General features: G+C 39.9%; 1 protein-coding gene across 12 annotated transcripts in view; it reads right to left on the bottom strand.

Moving 5' to 3' along the window:
• Window positions 1–25,623, bottom strand: part of WWOX (WW domain containing oxidoreductase) — a 642,196-nt gene that overhangs the window by 606,794 nt on the left and 9,779 nt on the right. The window lies entirely within an intron of this gene.

Here is a 25,623-nt window from a genome sequence, read left to right as displayed (position 1 = left end):
GAAAAATGACACTTTAAAAAAGGAAACACTAGTGCAACCTGTACTGTGAGCATTACATATACCCCTTACAATATTTTGTTCTTATTCTGCACCTTTCATTCACAGATATTGACAAAGATGGTATAACCCCAATTCTCCAAGGGAGACAGCGAGACACATACAGATTAAGCATTTGCTCAAGATCACTTAACAAGTCATCATTACAACTAAGAACAGGCCCCAGTCTCCAGATTTCAAATCCCAAGTCCTATAAAAAAGGACCAGACTAATTCAGACACAAGGATAATTTCTAAGCCTCTGATCAACTGCAATAAATGCAGCAAAGGTACAATGCTGTGGTTCTTGTACAGAAGCATCACTGGGGTTATTTTAACACAAAGAAAGAACTAGGCATCAGCAAAGATGAGCACTGCATAATCAAGCCTTCTTTTTAAACACTCCTTCACTAGAATAAATAAGGCAAATCCAAGTATTCTTAACATAGGATGTTCTGGTGCAGGACTGACTTATACAGAGCTCCCTTTCAAGCTGAGTTTTGCAATGATATCACAAATCCTAGCAACTTGATCATTTGTTATTTAGGAGCAGGTAACAGATTTCAGCTAAAATTTTCCTCACTAGCCATGGTAACTTGGTGTTACACAACCAACCAGATCTTTCATTTTGAATTAACTCAGCCTGTCCCATGCCACAACAAGATCAACATCCTGCAAGTATTTTTATGGCTGAGAAACTTCTTTCCTCCATTTTATAATGAACATCATAATGCTAGAAACATGAGTTTTTTAAATCCTATGCGATTAGCAGAGGCTACAAAGAGGCATTGACAGTCGAAATTTATGCCCTGGTTTCTTGCGCTGGAGAATAAAGAAAAACCTAAAGACTCCTGTGCCATGACAACAGATTTCTGCTTCTTGGAGGTGGCTTGAAATAACTGCAGCCTTCTTCTTCGAGATCTTGATAAATCCAGATGGTATTCTCCATCTCCAAACCACTACAAAATAGATGGCATGAAGTTATATGCATTCCCTCCTTACTTTTCAGAGTCCAAAAACAAGTGATGGACAATTTCATATATGTAAACTGCAATGTTAGGGAACAAATTGTTATTCTTTTTCAATATCCATATTGAAGAAAGGTAACTCAACTCCAGAAGTTTGATTGAATCACACCAAATGTAAATCAAGCAATTTGAATGCCATGCTTTTTTAAAATCCTTTCAAGACTTTAGAAAAAGCAAGCTGCACCAAGTACTTTAATATTACCTCTTGTTCATTTTGCTAACATTAATTTAGACACTGATTTTCACTGCAAAGTTTGATGTTAAATTTAAGATATATCCTGCCTGTCCTTGTGTGTGTAAAATGGGCAATTTTGTTCTTGGATTCAAGCATTATGGAGAAAGCCAACCAAAATGAATTATGTATTGGTTCTCTTTTCCAGCCAACCAATGTTAAAATAAAAGAACCAGTATCACATGATGTTACACATTTTTGTTCAGTTTAACATATTGTTCTAAACAAAAAGGTAATTTTTTACATATACAATTCGAGTAGATGACAAAATTGAAAATATTTTATGTGAAAAGGAAGACCACCTTCTTTCAATAAATGGAAATACAAAAGGGTTTTCTTAGATCAAATATATTGTAGACTATAAAAATAGAAAACAAGTTTAACTGATTAATTTATTGTTCCTGTGGAATATTAGCAAATGCACCAAATGAACCAAAAATTAATTTAACATTTACTGTACAGTAAGCGACACACAAGACATACAATTACATCAGATCTATCGACTAGGCACACTGCAAGATTAGAGCCAAATGCCTTAAGCCAGCCAAAATTTGATATTTAGTGTAATTACACTCTTTCTAAAAAGTCCTACCACCCTATTGTAAAACAACTGCTTTTTTATTTTCTATGACCAAGTCTATGCAGTGATGACAGACACACATACCCAGCAAGAACTTCAACAGTGGATCATATTTACCCTTACAAAATGTTATAAATCTTGGGTCAACGACTATAAAAATTATTGCTTATTAACGTATGTGAAACTTCATTTCCTAGCTTTATGTTGTAAATTGCTCTTATTCAACATACATATCTTGCAATAAGTAGCAAGAGGGTCCAATCGGGAATGAGCCCAATTGTGACAGGCACTGCATTACAGGCAAAACTATAGTTAGGATTACCAGACATTTCCCATTCTAAGGCCCTGTTTTCTAATAACTTTCCTAAACTAACCATTCAGACTAAAGTTTCCCATGTTAGGTGTCTGCCTCCCAATCTTGCAACCTAAGAAAAATCTTGACATATACATTACTTGAAATATAATCAGATTAGAACAAAGTAGTAATCACTGAACCAATATCAGAGTTTAATACAAACTTGTGCCTGACCTGTTGAGCAGGGCTTTTTCAGTTAGAGAGTATGGGCCCCATTAGGCATTTGTCTATGTGACCAATAGACTATGGAGAGTGGGGGGAGACTAGTGTGAAGTAAGTACCCAACTATTTTCAATGCAGTCCCAGTTTGAGTCTCAATATCTACTCCTTGGTTTATAATAGGAGAATCTCAACCAAAGTGTCTAAGTAGACTAAGAGATTTAGACACATTTCTTCCATTAAAATTAAAATGGGAGATGCATCTAAAGAGTGTCAATGACTTTCAAAAATCTCAGCCTGTTTCTTTTTGTTGACATTTTTATTCCCTTATTCTGTCCAGTGATATGGCATGCTCCTTTCACAATTCAAAAGGTGAGTCAGTGCTTAAATATTCCTATTGCCTGCAGCATGTGGCACCACTGCCACGCTAGCTACCACTTATGGTGTCATGTTACTACCATTACAATCCCTTGTAGACATCTACACAAGTTTTCACTATCTTTGAACAATTTCATGTTTGCAAGCAAGTCATGATCTCTCTGAACTTTATAATCTCCCCAGTGTTTTATTAAGCATGGACCAAGTTCATGTTTTCTTTTGGTTTTCTTTAAGTGTGAGAATTTGGCTTTTAGCAAGACGGGCCGTCTTCTATAGCACAGATCATTCTGTATATTTAAAATAAAAATATCTGAATTTGGCACTCCATTTTATATTTTGTTAATATTTTTATGAGAATGTATTTGCACCAATATTTCATTTGCACTGTATTTTATTTATTTCGCCTTTGTACCATTTCATTCTCTTAACAGACACTGTAGCCCAGGTTTTCTCTTGTGTGCCTTTGAACGCAGCAACTGAGCTAACAACTTCACAGTAGCTAGGCATAAATGACAAGCTACACATCAAAAAGGGACATCTACACATAGTTACCATGATGGCATGATCATAAAACTGCATGCACAAGTTATGTGCAATTTTAAAAATCTAAGCCTGTAACATTACTTTTTAAAAAAATAAGTGTTTTATTATTTTAGTATGAACATATTCCCCAATTTTATTTGTATTGTTTCTGTTAAAATACGTATTGGCTGAAACTAACATATGTCTGTTTATTCTGAAACTTCATATACTTACACTTGTAACAGGTAGTGGAAATATGTTGCTATCCCACAAATAGGTTGTAAACCCCTTCTTTATATAGTAAAGAGAAGAAGAATTCTTGTCCATAACTAAAATCTATATTCAAAAGAAGAGAATAATCCTGCTCACATTGACTTCCGTAAGAGGAAGATCAGGCCAACGATGACAGTCAAACTTGACAAAGATGACTCTACAATGGTGTGTATGTTTTCTTTGTCTGACAGCCTTTGAAGACACAGGTACCCATGGACAACTTATAAGAAGTGTTAATAAACCTAACCGGCTTATGAATTATGTTACTTTGACACCTTCCAAGGACACAAAATAAGGAAAGCAGAATAAATGTTTTAGTGTGTTACTGCAGCATTACAGCTACTTTAAATATCATAAAACCTATGCCAGGGAAACTCACATAATAGAGAAAAAATACATAAAGAATTCATCTGACATTAGCTTCAAGAAACTCTGCTTCAAACCTGCTGTAACCACTCAGAACTGCCATTATCAACCACTGTTCAAAGCTTTTCATTTTGTGAAATATTTGTGTTGGGGGATTGTAAGCCATCTTGTGCACTTACCTCTGTTCCTCCCACCCACTCACCACAAAAACATTATTCAAGGAGGGTGCCTTTTGCCCAACTCATAGGTCTTTCTTACCTGTTTTGAAAGTCCACTCAGCTTCCTGAAGTAGTCTAAGTAGGGCCCCTAAACTGGTTTGATTTATAAAGTTGTTCTTGACTGGGCCTTGTATAGTTTTCCTATTAAGTGTGCATGTGCATGGGGGAGGGGGCAATTAGACAGGAGAAAATGAAGTTTGCCGTTTCTAGAATGGCTTTTTGCCTCTCAGTGATAATTTCAAGGCATACATCAGAATTTTCACTCTAAAGCACAACAGGGAAGGAAGCCAAAGTGTCTCCAGTTTCTTTCCGAGTGTAAATATTTTTGCACAGACCTCCTTCCTGTGAGCCAACAGTATCAGAGGCTTCTCCACCGCTGAGCTGAGTCCTAATTAAGCATTTAAAAAAAATTAGCTGCATGTTTTAAATCTCCTTTTGGCAAGTACAATCGCACAATGTTAATATGAGAAGTAAATTTAATAAAATTAAAAAGGAATATTTTATCTAAGACAGAATAATTAAAAGACATTCTGTGCTGTCAGCTAAAGAGAGCTGGATCCTGCAAGCACTAACCTGCAAGTTATTTAATGAAATTCTGAGTTTTATAGATAACTACTATAAGCTCTACTTGCATAAAATTTGACCAAACCCAATTGCTTAAATAAACTTAATATTTATTATTATTCATATACACAAACACTGTAGTGGTCTAAAAACTGTGCTAGGCATTTCACAGGCATATAAGACAGGGTCCTGCCCTGAAGAGCTTACAATCTATATTACAGAAACAAGAGTGGGTGAAAGGATGAAACACAAGTTTGTTTTTTTGCCAGACCCCAACATGTCCACCTCTGTCTTTTTGGGGAAAATGTGAGATGAACGTGATTAATTAACGAACAAAAGAAGATTTTAAATACAGTCATGAATCACTTCAGGATCCTAGGAAGAAATTTTAATATTGGCATATTGCAGTTCATCTTTTCAGAGATTCTTCAGGTGCAAACAAACAAAGAAGATTGATACTGAAGAATGACCAGTGGATGAGGCCGGAATGTGAAGATTTGGGGATTTACACAGCATTAGAACACCTCTTACTATCAGAGCCTTTTTGGATTAGATGGGCTCCATCTAAAACAGAATGGGTACCAGCCTCCCAGGTTCAAAACTGGCAGACCTTTTAGACATACTTTTAACAATGTAGGAAAGAGGGAGAAGGGGAGCTGTTATGTAACTCAAATGATCCATCATGTGGTTCCAACATACAAAGTAAGGCAGGAGATGGAGTTGTTCTGAAACAAAAGATGAAGAATAAGAAGAGTATTAACATATAGCGTCTGTACACAAATGCAAGGAGTATGGGAAACAAGCAAGAACTAGAAGTCTTTAAATGATATAACCTAGTGTCATGTCTGAAACAGAGACCTTCTCTGCCCCAGTTTCAAGCAGTGGTGCAAATTGCAGCTTACATCTCTAAATGTGAGGTTTACATAAAAGCCGCTATGCTGGTGTCTGGCCACCAAGGGTTGCAATCACGCAATCTAGACAAGGCTTCAGATTCTCACCTATTGAATGTCAGGACCAGAACTAGACACACAGTGACAGTTTTTCATGAAAGTATAATTTTTTTTTTGGCCAATTCCTTCTGCGTGATTTTGTTGTGAGAGATCCAAAAATGCATTTTCATATGAAAATTTGCACCTGTGAATTCTGAAAGCTGGTGGAGAAGCAATTGCATTTAGAAAGAGATACACATTAATCAAAAGCTATAAGGTCCTGTATTCTATTTCCAACTCCGCTAGTGACAGTTCTTACTACTTTGCAGAAACATCAAATTAGATTTTTTCACACCCCTGTCAAATAGGTAAACTATTTTTCAGGTAAAGAAATAGAGGATCAAAGGTTAAAACAATCCATTAAAGGTCACATAAAATCCAAGCTGCCCAACTCCTATACCCTGTTTGCTAGTCAATAAGGTTCACCAGTCAGTAACATTCAATCTCAGTTTTTTAAGTATGTAAAAAGTATGTAAAAACAGATCAACAATTCTTACCCACTACATCTGCAACCTCAGATCTTAAATCCTCAACATTTTCAGATTTTGTCTATGATAATTATTTTTCCTCTATTGATTTAAGCATTTCTCCCAGTGTCTGTTTTCCAAGACACAAATGTAAATCAGGCTCCTAAATCCCATTTGCTTTTAAGGATAGTTAGATATCTAACTATCCTTAGTGCTTTTAAAAATCTCACCCACTAGAGTTCAAGGGACTTGATGGAAGGGACTGTAATGTAATGGATCAGATATAGGAAACTGACACAGGAGACCAGGGGTTCTACTCTGATCAGAGATAAGACTGGCAGGCCGGGAGAAAGGGGAAATGGTGATGTTCTCCCAAGCTCAACCTGTAATCCTAGCTACATCCCTCAAAACTAAAAAATGAGCTGCCAGACACAGTAGATTGTGCACATGTTCATGTCAGTCCTTTCTTGCATGCTTCAACCAAAATGAAACAGTTAATGCTGACATGTCTGCCATCATTGGCCTTCAGAGTTAAGATTCATTTTCATGAATAAAGTCAATTCAAAATTTCTCAAAGCAACTGTTTCAGGCTGGGTGATGATCCAGATGAACACCCAGTGCATCTTTTTGAAGGCTTTCTTCATAGCCATTAAGGGCGAGAGAAGTACCAACTTTCAAAACTGCCATAAGCTGGCTCCATTCAACTTCTGCTCCCACTACAGGATAAAAGTAACTCCAACTGGAGTCAATGAGAGTTATTTACTTCCTGTAGTGGAATTCTAATCTTAATGCCAACACAGATGTACTCTGACTTCAGGCAAGTCAGTCTCTGGAAGTATTAACTGCCCATGTGTAAAATGAGGATAACTTACTTCATCAAATGTTGAGTGTCAAACAAGTTTGGAAAGTGCTGCTGTATAAAAGAGTGGCATATTAATGTCAGCCAATGGCAGGTATGGGAACTGAATATAAGCCATTTTATGGTTCCCAGCCCTGTGTGAAATCCACTAGACTCTAGCTTTGTTGGGAGATTTTTTTTTTTGAAAGGCAGAGCCATATACTTATCCAGCAGCTTTTTCAAAATTCACAAGCGTTAATATTTGCACAAAAATCTTTTTTTTTTTTTTTTTTGATTGATCACAACCAGAGGGCAAAATTATTTCACACAAAATTTCATTTTTTTAAAAAACTTTTAGAACATTTCTCCAATTTTTCATGAATTTCATAACCTTGAAAGCAGGTAAGTTTAGACAAAAACATCTATGTTTACAGATATTTCATCCAGTTTCAGTCATTACTGATGGATGTTTTCTACACAGAAGGGATAGAAAAGAAGGAAGAAATGGAATGGCTGTGCTATAGGTCAAAAGCATCTACAATGCTAGGGAGTTACCATTTGACGATGAAGAGTATGGTGGTGGAAGTTATTTGACAAGAAATAACCAAAAGGTACCTTCTGCAAACCACCAGGACAAACGACTGTAAGAGTAGAAAATCTGAAGAAACTCTCAGTTATTAAACCACATGAAAGACTTTAAACAAGTATAGCCATACAAGTATCATAAAGGTTCCTTAATTACACACAAAACAATGTTTGATCCACAATGTAGGATTACAACCAGAGAAACTATCTTGATCTTAGTGGCAAGGAAGAACTGATCAAGAATAGCAATTTAGAACTAGTGACCAGATAATTGAAGTCAGAGAAGCAGAAAGGAATCACAACATGTTGGGATTTGATGGAAATAAGTTTTGGTGAAGTTTAATTCAGTGCATCAGGGAGAAGTATTAAAAGAAGAAGGCAGGCTTGGAATTCAAAAAGGAATAACTAATTACAAGACGACAGACTACAAGATGAAGCACAAGGAAGAGGGGAACAGAAGAAGCAATAATCAGCCCAAGGGACTATGCAAAAATCTGAGGTTTAAAGAGAAATGCCTCTACCGTATGTGGAAAAAGGAGACATAACCAAACATTCAGTTTTGGCTCACAAAAAAAGAGAAAAGCAGCAGAAGGATCAAAGAAATTAAAAATACCAAACAGGTCAAGAGCATTTATCCCTAGCAAAATAATGGAACAAATATTAAAAGGAAAAAATTTCTTACTGTGCAGAGTATAAATGTAACCATGAGCTGTAAAGCAACTCAAGTTTAAAATGTAAATCGTGTGAGAAACTTGAGTTAAACACCCCCCCCCCCTCCCCACCCACACCCACACACACATGGATAAAAAGGAACACTGTAAATATTTGTTTTAAAAAAAAAAAACAAAGTTCAGAGGGTTTGAGTATCCCCAACCATTAAATTCATCCCCCTAATTTGTTAATGGATCTATTTTCTCCAGATACTATATACACTTGGGTGAAATTCTGAATTCTGGCCCCATTGAATTCAATAGGACATTTGCCATTGATTTCAGTGGCATCAGGATTTTACCCCTTCTCTTAAAGAGCACTTAACACCATTGAAGAATAGGTAGGAGCTATGCTCCTACAGATTTGAGCTTCTGAATTCCAAAAAGCAAATCTCCCCCAGTTGATCCCTTGTGAGGAGTTTAGGTCTCTTGTGGAGTTTAGAGGGAGACGGGATAGAGGGAGCTTTTCTCCTGCAGAGTTCACCAGATGAATTGATGGATTTAAAAAAAAAAAAATCTAAAAGGGAATTCCCAGGTAAAGCTGAAAGTTAGAGTTGAAAGCACCTATCATTTTCTTCAGTCAAAACCCCCTGAGGAAGGTATCATTTTCCTCAGAAAACAAGAAGCCCATAAATCAACAGTTACTGTTTTACTTAAGAAATCCCAAACATTGCAGAGAATGCAAATGCCCTAGAGTTAGACAGAAAATTGAAATTCATTCCCAAGAAAAATTATGCATTTGAAAAATAAGATTTGTTCTGAATGGGATGAAAAGTCAAATAATTTTCTAGGGAAAGTTTTTCCAGAAAGATCCTCTTCTAGGAGAACCAAACGTGGAAATTTTCCAGCTTTCTAGCTGCCCCCCGGAAGGCCATTTTCAATTTCACCTTCTTCCTGCATGCAGAAAGAAATAAAGTGACAAGGGCCTTCTAGGTAAGCAGCCAGGAAGTCACAGATTTTCCATTTGCCCAGTGGAAAATTGAAATTTTTCAGAAAAACTGGAATTTTTCCATGGAAAATTCCTTTTTTTTTGTTGGAAAATCATTCTGATAGAAAATTCCTGACTTGTTCTAAAAAGCACATCTAAAGTCACTTAGGCTACCCTGATGCTGTAGTGCTATTGACTTTTAGAATGTGTACAGACAAGACACCATAGGAAATAAATCCTGCTTTGGTAGGAAGGTGGATTGATTCATCAAAAAGGTGTTTTCCATCCCCAGATCCCATGAAAGGTACTATTATTCCATTAACATTTATAAACAGAAAAACATTTCCAAGTCAAATATTTTAAAAGACACTGGACAAGAAAGATCCAATTGCTCCAAGGCACATAGACAAGTCTTTTTAACCCTTTCATAACAGACAACTGAACATGTTCTGAAATGTGAATGTGTGCCATAAATGAATTCATTTGCTCTACAGGCATGTTATTTCAGTGTTAAAATGAATTTAAGCACAGGCATATTGTTAAATCCTATTCTTTGTGAAAAGATTCCATTACAAGAGTAATCATTATTGAACCTTTTAGCTAAGATGTAATTTCTTACATGTTACACCAAGTTTGGCATGCATTGTGAATTTCAGCCAAGGTTGATAAAGTTCAATAACTTGGCCAACCAACCATGTGTACTACTCATTACAGAAGTAATAAATAGATTCATCAAAATGGACATGAAAAAAGCAATATGAAAATCAGATACCATTTCTAGCCTACTTCATAAAAGAGCTTCTCAGACTAATGCAATGTATTCATTAACTGTTATGGACTATAACAATCACAAAGTAAGAGCCATATGTAAAATAAAGCAATACCTACTATTCAAACAAGTTAAGCCACATAAAGAAAAAAAAATGATGCACTCATAAAAAAAACCCCTCCAAGATAAATGAAATTCTGTTGCCCAAGATCTAGTTTAAAAAGATGATAGAAGCTTATTTTAAAACAAAAAACTGTCCTTACCTTTGTAACTAACACCTTATATGATTAAACTAGTTTTAAAAAGTCAGCTTGCTTCTCACTATTTTCAACCATTAAAAATTCACTTTTGATCTATGAATGGCAATATCCATTAACAATATCCGGAAAACAACTTCGCAAGTTTCATCAGAACAGGGACCACAGATCTGTGTAGCTCAAAACTCCACAAGGCAGGCACCCTGTCTTGAAGCTCTTACCCACATAATTTACTCTTTTCCCTGGCCACTGTTCCAAAGTGCCCTGAATAACCACACATCCCCACGCTGTGGACAGCTGAAGTTCTCCTTGAGAAGCACCGTACTACTGTGCACCTTAAAAGATATGCAGGACATGCCCTGAACTGGTACAAAGCTTAAGAGCTGCAGTGTTGGAGTCAGTCCCTACCCTGTAGAATTAATAAATTCTGTTGGAGCCAAGGAAATGAAAGAAACCTCCATTTTTAGGGCATTTAAAACTATAATTCTCAAAACCCTAGCAGACACAAAGTAGTGAACATGGCTGCATTATTAGAAAAATTAATTTGATATTAGGTCTTTCTCACTGCTTACATCTATGCTTCTATAGCAGGGATGGCCAAACTTACTGATCTCTCCAAGACCCTCCCCCTCAGTAGGCAGAATCCTCTAGCCCCACCACCCTGCCGCAGGGGAGGAGCTCTGAGTTTGAGAAATGGAGTAAGTCCATGAAAAATAAAGATTGTAGAGTACCGTACCAGAACACAGACGCAGACTTCCTGACCTTTGTATGTGCATTTTGTGTCATAGTTTGTATGCACAACTCCTGCAATCATCTCCAACATAGCCAGGTCTTCGTTAGGCAAATAATTTGATCATGGATGGTAGACACTATCTGCAGGCCTGCGTGTGAAAGTCTCCTATCACAGAAGGACTTAGAGTTCAACCTGCAGGAACAATACCCATTCTTGTCCTCCATATCCCCAGTTCCTCATGGCAGCACTGATCAACCCACGAAGCCAACCAAAAAGGCTACAAGAGGAGTCAGCTACTACAACTAGATATCCAGTAAACAATTCCAGGTGAGGGCACAAGATCCATCTACTGATCAAAGTCTCCCTCCCTCCTTTACCCCACTACAATAAAAGTCACTGGTTTTTTTAACCTCAAATTAACAGATTGAGTTTATTGGCAATGTAGTTCACACATTTATAAAGACCTGCACACTCCCCAGTTGTTTGATCCAAGCTACAGAACATGTAATTTACCTTAGGCTGATCCCAGAGGAGGAAGAAAGGAGCTGGAGAAATATTTGGCTATCTGGGAACAAGGCACCTTTCAATGGATGGAAAAGTGTAAAGACACTCCCTCCTCTGGATTCTGCAGAGTCTTTACTGCAGCTGCAGTTCTGCTTCTGCTGCAGAGCCCTATGGTGTAGGCAAGTGCTGCATCCCTCAAGGACTGTGCTGAATTTGTCTTTAACTGCCCCATCTCCTTTTTCCTCCTCCTCTGAGGAGGGAAGCACTAAAAATTAAATTAACCCAGCCATGTCGCTCAGGGGTGTGAAAAAAATCTATACTCTTGAGTAACATTATTAAGCCAACCTAGTTAAGCCAGTGTAGACAGCACTAGATTGACAGAAAAAATTCTTCCATCAACGCTAGCTACCACCTCTCAGGACCCTCCCGTCAGCATAGATAGTGTCCACACTGAAGCACTACAGAGGCACAGCTGTTGCATTTCAAGTGTAGACAAACCCTAAGGGTAAGTCTTCATTGCACAGTTATTCTGGATGATAAACACCCAGGCCTAAACACTTGGATTGGCCTAGAGTGGGCGTCAGCATCCTCACAGCAAAGCCCTATCCACGTTACCATGTCCTCACGATTTCTAGATCACCCCCATGTCTCTGAGGTCAAATCCCATGGTTCTTTGTGTTGAGATACTCTGGGAATCTTTCCCAGTCAATTGTGGGAGATCTTGTCCATCCTTCAGGGGAATTGTGGAAAGGGCACTGGAGAATCATCAGCATTCAAGTAACTTTGTCTACAGGTTCACTGAAAAGTGGGAGGATTCAATTCCAAGTTAAACTGGAATCTGGATTCTAACCTATACCCCAGCCAGGTAAATTTGCCCAGTCTTCAAACACACCCAAATCCAGAATAGAAGGTTTTCTTTGTGGATGGTAGAGGGCTAACACTGAGGTAAGAGCCCAGGTTAACTGTGCAGTGAGGACATACCCCAAGAGGTACTGCCAGTAGTGGAAGCAATATGCAAACAAGCCTTCTTGCTGTTTGCATTTCATCACAGAAAGTTTTAAAAAACAAAAAAACATTTAATCAGCTAAGCTACATTCAAAGAGCTCGGGTGCATGAAAGTTGCAGTAGTACTACTGGTGTGCAATAGCAACAGTACGAAGCAGACCAAAAACAAAATGAAAAGGTCCATATAAAAAAGATCCTCAAACAAAATGCTCTAATTTTTCAGTACAATAGAACAATCAAGTCTGAGTGCTTCCCATTAGTTTCAAAATCTTATTCCCCCCCCTACCCCCACTGAAAAAGTTCTATCTGCTTGCAAGAATTGGTAAAAATCAGACACCAAAGTGTGAAATAGACTCAGAAGCCTTGCAAGAAACCAGAAAATGAGTCTAAAACAGGAGGACAGCATGTCTACTGAATCATTTATAGAAGGTGTATATCAATTCATATAATAACTTTATTATTATTTCATCTAGAGACAAATAGAAAGAGGGTAAAGACATAAATTAGAAAATAAACCATCTGTGTTCCGAAAGAAATGTATGCATTGTTTGAGAGGCGAAGAAATGTGTCCTCTATCTCCAAAGCAGAGGTGAACAATTCCTTACTGAGGGCATGTCTACACTGCAGACTGAAGTCGATTTACTTTAAATCGAGTTTCACCCGCTGAATTTTAGAAGTCGCAGGAGAGTGATCATGTCCTCTCCAACATGCTCCCTCCACCTTCCTTCTTGTCCCAAACGAACTGCCAACGGTTTATCGCACCATTTTTCTACGCTGCACGCATGCCGTTGCCGGAGAGACATGGAACCCACTCAGCTCTGCACTATCATTGTGAGCATCACAAATTACCTTATGGCTTATCCTGCAGTATTTTCAAAGGCAAGAGAGGAGCTGCAGCACGGAAAATAGCGATGTTACTGAGGCCACCCTGCTACAAGCCATAGAGCGGAACAACTCCCATTTGCTGCAGGCTATCATGCATCACCTTCAGTCCGTGGAGCACCGGTTCCGGCCCCGGGAAACAAGCACACGTTGGTGGGATCAAATCGTTACAAAGCTGTGGGATGATAAGTGGCTGCAGAACTTTCATATGTGAAAGACCACTTTCTTTGAACTTTGCGCGGAGCTGTCCCCAGCCCTGAAGCATGTGAATACTCGCTTGAGACCAGCTCTGACAGTGGAGAAGCAAGTGGCGATTGCTCTGTGGAAGCTGGCAACCCCAGACTGCTACCGGTGAGTTGGGAATCAATTTGGAGTCAGTAAATCTCCCGATGGAGCCGCTGTGATGCCAGTGTGCAGGGCCATCAATAGGCTTCTGCTAAGAAGGGTAGTGACTTTGGGAAATGTGCAGGACATAGTGGATGGGTTTGCCACAATGGGGTTCCCAAACTCCGGAGGGGGGGCAATAGATGGCACACATATCCCCATCCTAGCACCTGACCACCTTGCTACAGAGTACTTAAACTGGAAGGGATACTTCTCAATGGTGTTGCAGGCCTTTGTGGATCACAGGGGATGTTTCACCGACATCAATGTGGGGTGGTCTGGAAAGGTGCAAGATGCACACATCTTTAGGAACTCAGGTCTGTTCAATATGATAAAGGCGGGCACTTTCTTCCCTAGCTAAAAATAAACATTAGGGATGCAGAAATGCCAATAGTGATCCTGGGGGATCCTGCCTACCCCTTGCTCCCTTGGCTAATGAAGCCCTACACTGGGCACCTGGACAGCAAGAAGGAGCATTTCAATAACAGGCTCAACAAGTGCAGAATGGTGGTGGAATGTGCATATGGCCATTTAAAAGCCAGATGGAGATGTCTGCTTACTAGGCTTGACATCAGTGAAAAGAATATCCTATCAGTTATATCTGTATGCTGTGTGCGCCATAATTTGAGTGAAACGAAGGGTGAAAAGTTCCCCCAGGGTTGAGCAGTGGAGGTTCATAGGCTGGCTGCAAATTTTGAGCAGCCAGATTCCAGTGCTGTGCTCAGAGCCAACCTGGCTTCGGGAAGCATTGAAAAAACAGTTTTGCAATGAACTGCAGTAATGTATGTCTGTGCTTTCTCTCCCCTCACCCTCGCTCCAGCAGCCCCCTCCCTTTCTCTCCCCACCCAAGCTATGAATGAATAAAGACAGATTTTTTTTAATGCCACAAAGTTTTATTTGTGACCCGTTTTAACGGGGGGGGGGGAGGGGGGGCGGGGAGCGGGGAAGAGGATAACTTAACATTGTAAAGTGTCACTGTGCAAGCAACTATGGTTGTGTGCAGTTCTTAAAGGGCCATCACGTCCTTCTGCTCGCCTCCACCAGTGTGGAGTGCATCACGTACTGCACTCTGCTCAGTTTCCTCCTAGACCGCTTGGGGGTAGGGGCTGATAAAGCAGTAGGTGGCAGAGCTTTTTGGAGGGGTTGCAGAGGAAGTCTGTCCTGCCACTGCTCTTCCTAGAGCTCTACCAGCCACCTCAGCATGTCGGACTGATCCCTCATAATATGCAAACATCTCCTTTTGTGTATCATGCTCCTGCGCAGATCTTCTGTATTCCATGTCCATGTCTAGTTTTAAGACAAGGACATCATCCAGGCTCTGAGCTCTGTGTCAGCAGCCGTGGAGGTGTTCATTAGTTCACTGAAGATGTCATCCTGCTTTTTTTTTTTCACTTCCTAATCTGGGAAAGTCTTTCAGATGGAGTTCAGCAAGGAGGGCCGAAGGCCAAGGCGTCTACTGTAAGATAAGCAAAGCACAAAGTTGCCATTGCTAGCTGTCCCAAAGTAGTAAAGGAAATATTACAATGTAAAAAGTACTCCCGTTCATGTTCACAAGGCTAAGCCAGACCCGCATTCCATTCTGTACATCTCGGAAGGGTTGGACTAGCATTACAGATACGGTAAGCAAGGGGCCCTTGCCTCTGTTATAGAGAGGCTTCATTAGCACTCAAATCCACAATCCACACTTGAGCAAGGAGAGGGATCACCGGGCCCTCCTGTAACATGCCAAAGACCGATTTGGGAGGAGATGGGCAGAACAGATTAGAGGACACTGTGGGTGAACTGGAGCAGCAGAAAACATAGGGCAACCAATGTCCCGACCCATAATGTCCATTGCAACAGTACTAGAACTAGGAATACTCTTGGGGAAGCGCCAAAGGACCCCATCCACGGCAGAGGAATAAAACAGAGGGTATGTCTATACTGATGGTGGCAAAGTCACCGCAGTCAGATCAATCTTTCTGGATCGATTGTAGACCCATTCAATCGATCAGAAAGTCGAAACAGTAAATCCAGCCCCTCAAGTGGCGTAGCGCTGCGTCGACGGGAATGTAGTTCCTGTTGGCGCAGTGCAGTGAAGACAGCGCACAGAAGAGAAGCCCAGCAGTCGATGGGAGTTACGCAAGCTACTCTGCCTAGCTTGCATAACTCCCATCGACTGCCGACAAATTTCCAGGTGAATGTAGAGCAGGGCAGAGTGACCGTATTGGTCAGGTACTTTAAACTTGCGCCATCTTCCCTAGGTGACCATGTGTGACGACAGTCTCCTGAGGGTAACGCAGGTGGAAAGGGAAGATTTGCTGCAAACATCGGGGTACAGGCCTGGCCCTTATGCTGCTACGCTATGTTCCGTGATGATGCCTGCTCATTTAATAGCAGAGTGGCAGGGAAAAGTATCCTACCGTGGTGGAAGAAATAAGGCTGTCCACCCCAGAAACCTTCTGCAAAGGTTAACAGATTACCTACATGAAAGTTTCCTTGAGATATCCACAGAGGATTCTCAGAGCATACCTCTGCACATAAATAGTCTGTTCTGGGAGTAACCCTCCACTGAAGTTTGCCACCACAACGTAAGACCCACCCCTCAAAAACACAAACTCCTTTTAAGAAGCTGGACTGGGGACATAATCGCAAAAAAAAGATTTGCCCCACACACTCAACAGATGTGCCTTCCCCTGCATCTCAATCAGTCCCGCTGTCTGTCCCACTGCTCTGGGGTAACGAACAAGTCCTGGCTCTATGGAGGATGGATACCCTGCTCTCATGCACCCTGCTCTCCTCATCCTCCTTAACCACAGAGTCCTCCTCATTCGTCCTGGACTGGGATTCTTCAGAGGTATCGATACTGCATGGTGGCACAGTGGTGGGGTCACCGCCAAGAATTGCATGCAGCTCCTCGTAAAAGCGGCATGTTTTGGGTGAGGAGCCAGAATGGCTGTTAGAAAACTAGGGAAGCTAAGCCTGCCTCAGCTCTTTGATCTTAATGTGGCACTGCTGCACGCCCGTCGTGCCCCTTCTCCAACATGCCGCGAGATATCTTCTTGGATATATCTAAATTTCTTTTGCTGGCTTGGAGCCGAACCAGAACAGACTCTTCGCCCCACAGACCCATGAGATCCAAGACCTCTGGTCGACTCCACACTGGAGTGCATGGGCCATGCAGTCACCATGATCAGTCCAGCTACACAGCTCTCTCCACAATGTCTAAACTGGAAATGGAAATTCAAAATTTTCCGGCGCTTATGGGGAAGAGCTATTTCCTGTTTACGTGGCCACATTACAGCAGAACATGAATGTCCAGAGTGGTCACAATGGGGCATTATAGGATACTTCCCAGAGGCCAATGGCGTCAACTTACATCGTGCTCCGCCTATAGTGATGCAAATTTGACCCATGGAATTCAAATTCAGTGCTATACCACTTGCAGAGATGGTTTTATTATGTCAACTTTTACCATGCTTTTAAATCTACGGAACTTACGTGCCAGTGGAGACGCATACTTTAGGGGGTTGATGTAAGCAGTGTTACGTCGACCTCCATTGCCAGTGTAGACAGGCCTTACAAACTCAGACAAGGCTCTGTGTGGGCTGGGGCCAGCAAGAGCTATGTAACAGAGTGAACATACTTAAGGAATCAGACTTATCATTAACATGATAGTCCTCTAATATTTATTGGGCCTCTTTTACTCCTCCCGTATGATCTGGATTTGACTAAAGATACTGTCATTTGCACTGTCTAGTTAGGGCTCAACTACTGCATCATTCATGTAGTAGTACACACAGATAAAGCATTGTGCTCTCTGCCGAAAGCCTGAGCAGACTGCTGTGTCTGGGATGTTTCCCTATATGCACAAAGTGATCTTTTTGGGTGGTAAAGAACACATTATTCAACCTCTAATTTATGAAAATAAGTGATCATCAGGGATATCTTACTGGTTATTTTAATTCATATTTGCTTTCTGCCCATTGATCCAAGAAAGGTCAAGTACCTTGTGATATTTAAGAACATCAGGGCATACCCCAAATATAAAGTGTATATGTTCTGTATAGGAGAATTTATACCATTTTCTATCTGTATAGGAAAGCTTTCTAGTGAAGTAGCAAACTAGTAAGCACTGCAGACCTGAAAGCCTCTCCATAAGCAGTTTAGAAGGTTGTTTAAGAGAGTGAGCAAAACTGCTCTATTATCCAAGTGTCATAAGAATTGCAAGGAGGGTGAATGCTACATGTCTGCCCTTACATGAAGCTCATTGAAGGCAGATTCTGGATCATTTGTTCCAAGTTGTTGTCACAAACCCAGGTATTTTTAAGTCACTCTGATACTTACGGTGATAGTAAGTTCTCAGACTCCTAGGGAGAAAATGTAGGATTATTGAATTTAGAACTTTTACTGGGACAATATGACGTATCATTCCACCTGTAAAACAAGCTGCCATTGGTCTCAATCCTGCAGTGTGATGTGACCAGGTGGATCTGCACACAAGCATCATATCACTAGAGCAGGGACCTTTGTTAGCTTTTGTCCACACGTACAAGCTTTAGATACAGAAAAATTAAAAAAGCCTCTTGAAGTTACTACCATGACTTTCTGTCTAAAACTATGTTATGAGGGAAGCTTTGCAATCACCCAGGACTAAATGTAAGGTGAATGTGCGTGCACATGTGTGTGTCACGCGGAGGGTTGCCATCTCAGAGAGCTGCCTTTGTGGCTGATAATAGCATTGCAGGCATCCCCTTTTCCAAGCTCCTCAAAAATACTTTTCCAACACTTTTCAGCTAACACCACGCATCTCATGGCATAATTTATTAATTTGGACACCGCAAATCATTAAGGTCAAAACTGTAACTCAAGAGGTTCTGGCTCTGCTGCCTTCTGTGACCCCAGGCTCTTCATCAGTCTTAATCTTCCTTCCCAGTGAAGGGCTCTGGGGCTTACTGCCAGAATCCCCTATTGGAGTACGTATGGCCCAAACAAAGGACCAATACAAACAATGTCTACTCGCCCTATGTTTCTTGAAAGTACCAGAGCCCTCCTGAATTCCCTCCGAATTCCCTGTCCCTTATACAGAATAGTGGCGCCAGGGGTTCCTCCTCTGGGCCTTCTTCTCTGGGGTCTTTTTTCCTGTTTCACGGACTACTACAGGAAACTGTCCTTTCCCTCAGCATCTCACCGCAGACCCCTCCCCCCCTTCTGCTCTAGGCTTCCTCTCTTTATACTAACCGTCTAGCTACTTCCTCAGCTAAGGACTCAACTTTCAGGGTGGGGGGTGATCAGCCCACTTCCAGGTACCCTAATTGAGCTTTCTAGTTCCAGTGAGCCCTTTCATCACCTGTGTGGGGTACATATGTCTTAATGCATTTAACTGAAGTGGGGAGATAGTTGGAAACTTGGGACTATCTGAAATTCACATATTCCCCTGAAGGTACCAAACCTCCAATGTGTCACTGGTCCAAGGCTCATTTTTAATTCTCTGGGCAGAGAGCAATTTGAATTTGTGATTTTGGAGAGCAGACTGATTTTCACAAAAAGATAGCTGTTCCATACTGATCACAGGTTTGAACTGTTCAAGTCCCAAGTGAGATGGATTAGTGGGATAAGGGCAAGTAAGACAGTCAAAGGTGCATGATAAGTACGATCACCTAAATATCGTGACCCCCTATGAACAAAATCTCATCACCCATACATGATCACAATATTGACAGTGAGCAAATTAATAAGCTACTCGCTTGTCAAGATATGTTACTTTCTTGGGGTGAGTAAAATTTTACAATACTGAGATGTATTTAGGAACACACAAACATTCAGGAACACACAAACGTCATAAATGAACCCTACCTACAGCATTTGGTATTGAGAATACACTTGATTACACACACAATCCATTGAAAAGGTACCTAGGATACAGTTCTAATAGGTATGCCCAAAGTGAAGAGTTTTAGCTAATAGTACTGAGAATTTATTCCCAACTCCATAGGCCTGATGCAAATACTACTTGTTTGTTTAAGCAACAGAAGAGTCAGCAATGGGTGTAGTATAAATCAATTTAAGAAACACTAAAGGGATATAGCTGCTAACTATATTTTAGTAGTTAAGATGAGCAATGCAGGTTGCTTAGCATTTTCCTTGTTTGTATAAGCAAGCCTTAATGAGGCATGTCCTGTTCTCTTGGGATTTAAATTATTGTTTAAAATGGTAAACCAAGACAGACTTCTGGCTTTTAAAACTTAAGTACTATACTACAAAACTAGGAACTAATTAAACCCGCTATTTAATCTTTATTAATGGCATCTCAGGCTAGTGTTCTGGTAATGACATGCAAGTCAAACTCCAGTACACAAGAGAGCCCACCTAAAAAGCAGGTAATTCAGACAAGTGGGGAAAAAGAAGGGAAATACACACCTTTATAAAGCCTCTATAAATCCAAGGGTGTTATCCAAAACAGCTTAATAAATTATACAGCAGATGCTTTATTTTGATATATTAAAAGAACATATCCTCATTCTAGGCACCAATATGCTGTTACAAAACTTTCTAATACTGCACCTTTGTACTGGCAATAGTAAAAACAAGATGATTTTTTACACTATATGTTAGTGGAGAATGAAAGCTCTTATGTGTGTTTAACAGTGCATAGTAGAATAGGACCTCACTCCTGCCTGGGGTCTCTCGATGATATTGCAATACAAAATAATATTCTATTTAACAAAAGTATTAATACACAGTCACTGGTTTTGAAACAGTTGATCTGAAAACATTTCCACTAAGTTTATGGACTGAAAAAAGGCTTTGTATATCAAGAGTTAAGCAAATGCAGCATGGGACAGTTCATGTACAGTACAAGAGTTTTTGGAATTTTTTCAGTATTTGGTTAAAAAAGTAGAGCTGCTCAAAGCCAAGAATGCTTTTAATTTTCTGAGGTCACCTCAGTGTTTGATCTGGGCATCCCCTTGGATGTGTAATTAATATATTGCTTGTGACCTTGATATAACCAAAATAGGACTATTTCTCATTGTTTGAATACAAAAAGGTCCTGTGCATGATGGTTTTGTAAAGCATAAAAAGAGATTAAAAGAACAACCTCATAAGATGGGAGGTTTTAAAATGTTTTCCAAAGTCTGCACCAGCACAAAAAGATACACTTTTTGTCCCACTACAACATGCCAGTAACACAGCATAAGTAGTACTGTGTCATTTACATTTTGCTGTTCTTACATAGTCTAATATTCACAATAGGTTAAGTACGCAATGTGTACTATAAAGAAAATGAAGCTGAGGTACATGTAGTTTCAAGGTCATATAGTGTAGCCTTAAATGAGCCTTAAAATGCACACTATTTGTGTTATTAAGCTTCCCACAAATATATAAGCCACACCATCGTCTCCCTGATATTATAAACAATTACTACTAAAAAATATGCATATTGGCTAATTTGGCAAAACTGATTGCAAATAAAGCTGAAAATATTGTTTCATCTTACACAATATAACTTAATGAAACAGTTAATATACTTCTCACACTTTGAACTTCAGCACTGATAATTAAAAAACACATAATATACATTACAAAAAACTCAAGAGTATTTAACAAAAAAAACCCACAGAGGAGGAGAAAAATATAAAAGCTCTCTATTGTTTAATATTTTCGAAGGGCAGTACAGCCCTCTAGAGGAAAAAACAAAAATAATTATTTCAAATTTGTTTCTGTATTTGCATGCAAGTACAGCCAAGATGCAAACTAAAGGACTCTTTTTCTTTGGAACCAAACTTAAGTTTTTGCAGGACTGGAGCTTAACTATGCATTAACCATTAACTCTATGTATTGCAAGTAGTCTCGATGACTTTCAAAAAGAACTACTTTGTGCATGAGTAAGTCTCTGCAGGAATAGGGTCTATTTTTGGAAATGGATGGGTTAACACTACCAGGCCATCCATAGCTGAAGTTAAAAATCAATCATAATATAATGTTGCAGTGCAGAAATAACTAACTCATTTTCTGACGCAATATTTAGAACATGAAAATACAATCCTGGCTAAAACTAAGCAAGATCTAAAGAATGTTTATCACTTGGTCAGAAGAGATCTGTAAAATTAAAAAAAGAAAGTAGTTTGATATTTACCAGCCTCATAACACAAACACCAGCTTTAATTTTAAAGAAGTTAGTAAGTATTCACTCCCTGATAAAATCTAAGTATTTTAGAAAAATTGACTCTTAACTTTTTCAAGCAACTAGTGGATACATTTAATAAAATTCTTTTCACCATAAATTTGATGTACTTTCATTTATTCATTGTATATTCTAAACACACCTCTGGATTAGCAAGTTTACCTCAGACTGGAAAAGTTAAAGGACAAAAGTTAAAGGAAATATCTGAAGGGACGGAGAAATAATTTGTCTGAGAGTTGGACACATCGAAAGAAGAGCCGCAGAAAATACACCACTACTTCTACAGTTAGTACTACAGGCATAGATTGTTGATCAGTTTCATCAAGTAAGATAACAAAGAACACTTTGTTAAGAACTACACAGGTGTTCAGAAATCTTCACAGCAGACTTCTGTAGTAGATATAATTTCTCCCATTTTACAGATGAGCACGGAGGTCAAGGACAATAGGTGAAATCCTTACCCTGTTAAAGTCAATGGGAATTTTGCCAAGGACTTTGATGGAGCCAAAATTTCACCCAACATTTCCCAGCTTGAGATCTAAGGTTGAGCACACCAATCAAAAATAAAAGAAATCAATATTTGAATAAATAAATAAGTGGCTCAACTTTCACAGGTAAAGGGCACCTACAACTCTTAGTTACCTCAGTAGAAACTTTGTCCCTGTGAAAAACAGATAACTTATTTAATTGCTCTCACACAATTTATTTAGTTGCTTAGCTTTTGGGGCCCAACTGAAGATAAACCTAGACTAGGTGAAACCCTGGCCCCTTCGAAGTCAAAGGCAAAACTCTCATTGACCTTCACAATAGTGGTTTGTCAGTCATCAACTCCCTGAGCTGGAGTTTCAGCCTTCTTGGGGATACTGTAACTAAGTTTTTCAAACCTCAATCATCTGAAACTCTCTTGTCCAGAAAAGGATTGCATTCCATGGAGTCTGAATTATAGTAACAATTCCCTAGATTGTCCGATCTTGCTCAATGCTACCAGGCCAGTCTTAACACAGAGGTTGTACATTTAATATGCTTAAAACCCCAGAAGTCTTTTTTTTTTTTTTTTAAAAACACATGCTGCATCTTTGTTTTTTCCTCCCTTACCCCTCAATGATAATAATGACATTACACATTTTGAAAGTGATTTTTTTTTCCACATGCATTTACTAAATCAGGATGATTACATAATAAGTCTAGTAATTAGTAACCTGCATAAGCTTCCATGCATTAATACCGCAAAATAATTATTAGAAATTTATCAGCCCAAGAACAGTTTGGGTTTTTTACCTTTTGTATAATCAACTGATATGTGTTGGTGAATGAAAGGGGGTTTTTATTCTGGGGTGTTTTGGGTTTGTTTTTTTTAAAATGTGTTCTCATATGTGTTTGAACATCTATTTTGCCAAACTCATCAATGTAGACGTACAAAAGACACTTTTGAGCATAAACAAAAATATTTCAAACTCCCAAGACTGAACAAATGAACGTGATTTCCTTTTAATCACGTTTTAGCTACTGGAACACAACATCATTTTTCTCTGAAACATCCAATCAAACTAAAAAACAAAGAGCCAAGTCCTTTATTTTCAGAGCACTACACAAACATGAACTAATTAATCCTCAGAATGCTCCTGTGAGGTACTGTGAGGCTGGGCACTGGAGCAAGAAGCCTGGGTGCCCGCACCTACTCCCCACCAGGAGTGGGGCAGCCTTGTCAACTGATCCCTGTTCTTGCCCCTGAATCCCCGGGGTGGCTTCCCCAGGTTCCCAACAGGGGCGAGAATCCCCGGGGTGGCTTCCCCCAGTTCCCAGCAGGGAATAGGGAGAGGAGAAGACCCAGTGGCTTCCTCCGCACCCCTAAGGGAACAGGGAGTTGGGAAGGGACAGCTTGCCGGGATCCCAGAAGCCTATGGGGCAGCCAGGCTCCCAGTAGGGAGCTGCCAGCAGAGCTGAAAGACCAGACTCTCAGCTCACTAGCACTGCCCCTGTTAGATCGGTGGAAGCACTCCTGCTGAGGATGCTCACCACTGACCTAAGGATGGTAGTGCGGACATGAACCACCACAGTAATTACTGGGATGGCTGTAAGTCGACCTAATACAGGTCATTTTACGTTTCTACTGCAGACACACTCTAAGTCTCACAACATCAGGTGCAAGGGCCTGACCTTTGCAATGCCTTGCTCTATGGCAGCTGGTAACTAGTGCCGGATGCAGAGATGGAACCTGCAGTGATATCAAAGTCACTACAGCAGCTGAGAGGTTTGAGAATCACAAGCTGCATCTTCACCTCAAGCATTCACATGCAATTTAAGTTCAACTGAGAGAAATGTCTGGACTTCCAGGTTTTCTGAACCTTATATCCTCACAACTTGAAGCAGCATGAGCCCAATGTTTAGTTCACTTCACTTCACTAATGCCACACATTTGTTGCATTGCCCTGACCTGTGTCAGAGTGGTGGATAAGGATCAGGTCACCCATTGGATCTGCATCATTCAGGCACAATTGAGTTGCTAAGTAGTCTGCTCAATGAGGTTGGAAGACTGCTGAATGTCAATTATTCTGTGCAGCCTTTTCAGATGCACTTTTGTAATTAATATTACAAATGCTCCAGTCAGACAGGGAGCCTTATTTATCTGGCTATTTACCAAGATGAGGAAAATGCTCAAAATAAAAATGAGCAAACAGCAAAACAAATTACTCAAGAGTTTCAACAGTCTACATAGCCAGCAATACTTCCTGCCTCATCTCACACCCACCCACTGATGCTTCTATTCTCCTCGTATTATACAGCAGAACCTGTTTATCTGCTCTAATTGGGACTGGGGCCAGATCAGAATCAAAAATTCAGATAATCCAGAGAATGGAAAAGTGTGAGACTGCAGCACCATCTAGCGGCCACAAGAGAGATCGCCTGCTTCTGGACCTGTGTGCGCCGATTGTCTGGTTAATACAGAGAGCCAGATAATGAAAGGTTGGATAAATGGGGTTCAACTGTAATTTCCTGTTAGCTTGATAGATTAATATGTTGCCACTCTCTGTAGTAGCCATTGGTAGCCATCACTTAGTCCTGAGGTGCATGTATTTAACTATGGCCACATAGAACTGCAAAGTGAATCCTTAAATTGTTTGGGGAAAAGGAGGAGAGACAACAATACAAATCCAGACACTCTCTCAAGGTACCAGTTATCCTGCTTCCACTGCTGTTGATAGTTCTACAGTTAACAGCAATTTAAATTTTATATACAATTTTGGAGGGCTCAGTGCATTACTTGCACTGGTCTGAGAGAGAATCAAGTTTGATACCCAGTTCCCATCTAACTGTCTTCGCAACATTGGCGCCTCAAAAAAAATTAAGCAGCAGAAACAGAAGAGACATCCTGTATAGCTTACTTTTACTACAACCATAGTGGCAATGACTCAAACCAAGTCCGTGGCTGGGGTGGGGGAGAGAGGATGACAGAGATCTACGGGACCCTCTTCTGAGAGAAAAAATAACTAAGTACTTCTTAAACCTCAAAAATTGTTCTTATTTGGAAAAAAACCTGATCAGTAGCTAAAGAAAATGCCTTACCTATACACTGCCTATACCTCTATCAATGCCACCACACAACAAACTATTGTAGATGAATGAGAAAGATTATTTGGGAGAACTAGTTCTCCAAGCAACTTAATCTTTGTAATAATGGATGTAAATTCAATCCAGAA

Source organism: Emydura macquarii, unplaced genomic scaffold (genome assembly GCF_026122565.2).
Source record: "Emydura macquarii macquarii isolate MOO-44397 ecotype Brisbane River unplaced genomic scaffold, CSIRO-AGI_Emac_v2 contig_561, whole genome shotgun sequence".
Classification (NCBI taxonomy): Eukaryota; Metazoa; Chordata; order Testudines; family Chelidae; genus Emydura; species Emydura macquarii.
The sequence above is the reverse complement of the archived record's forward strand: the minus strand, read 5'-3'. Positions and strand labels throughout refer to the sequence as shown.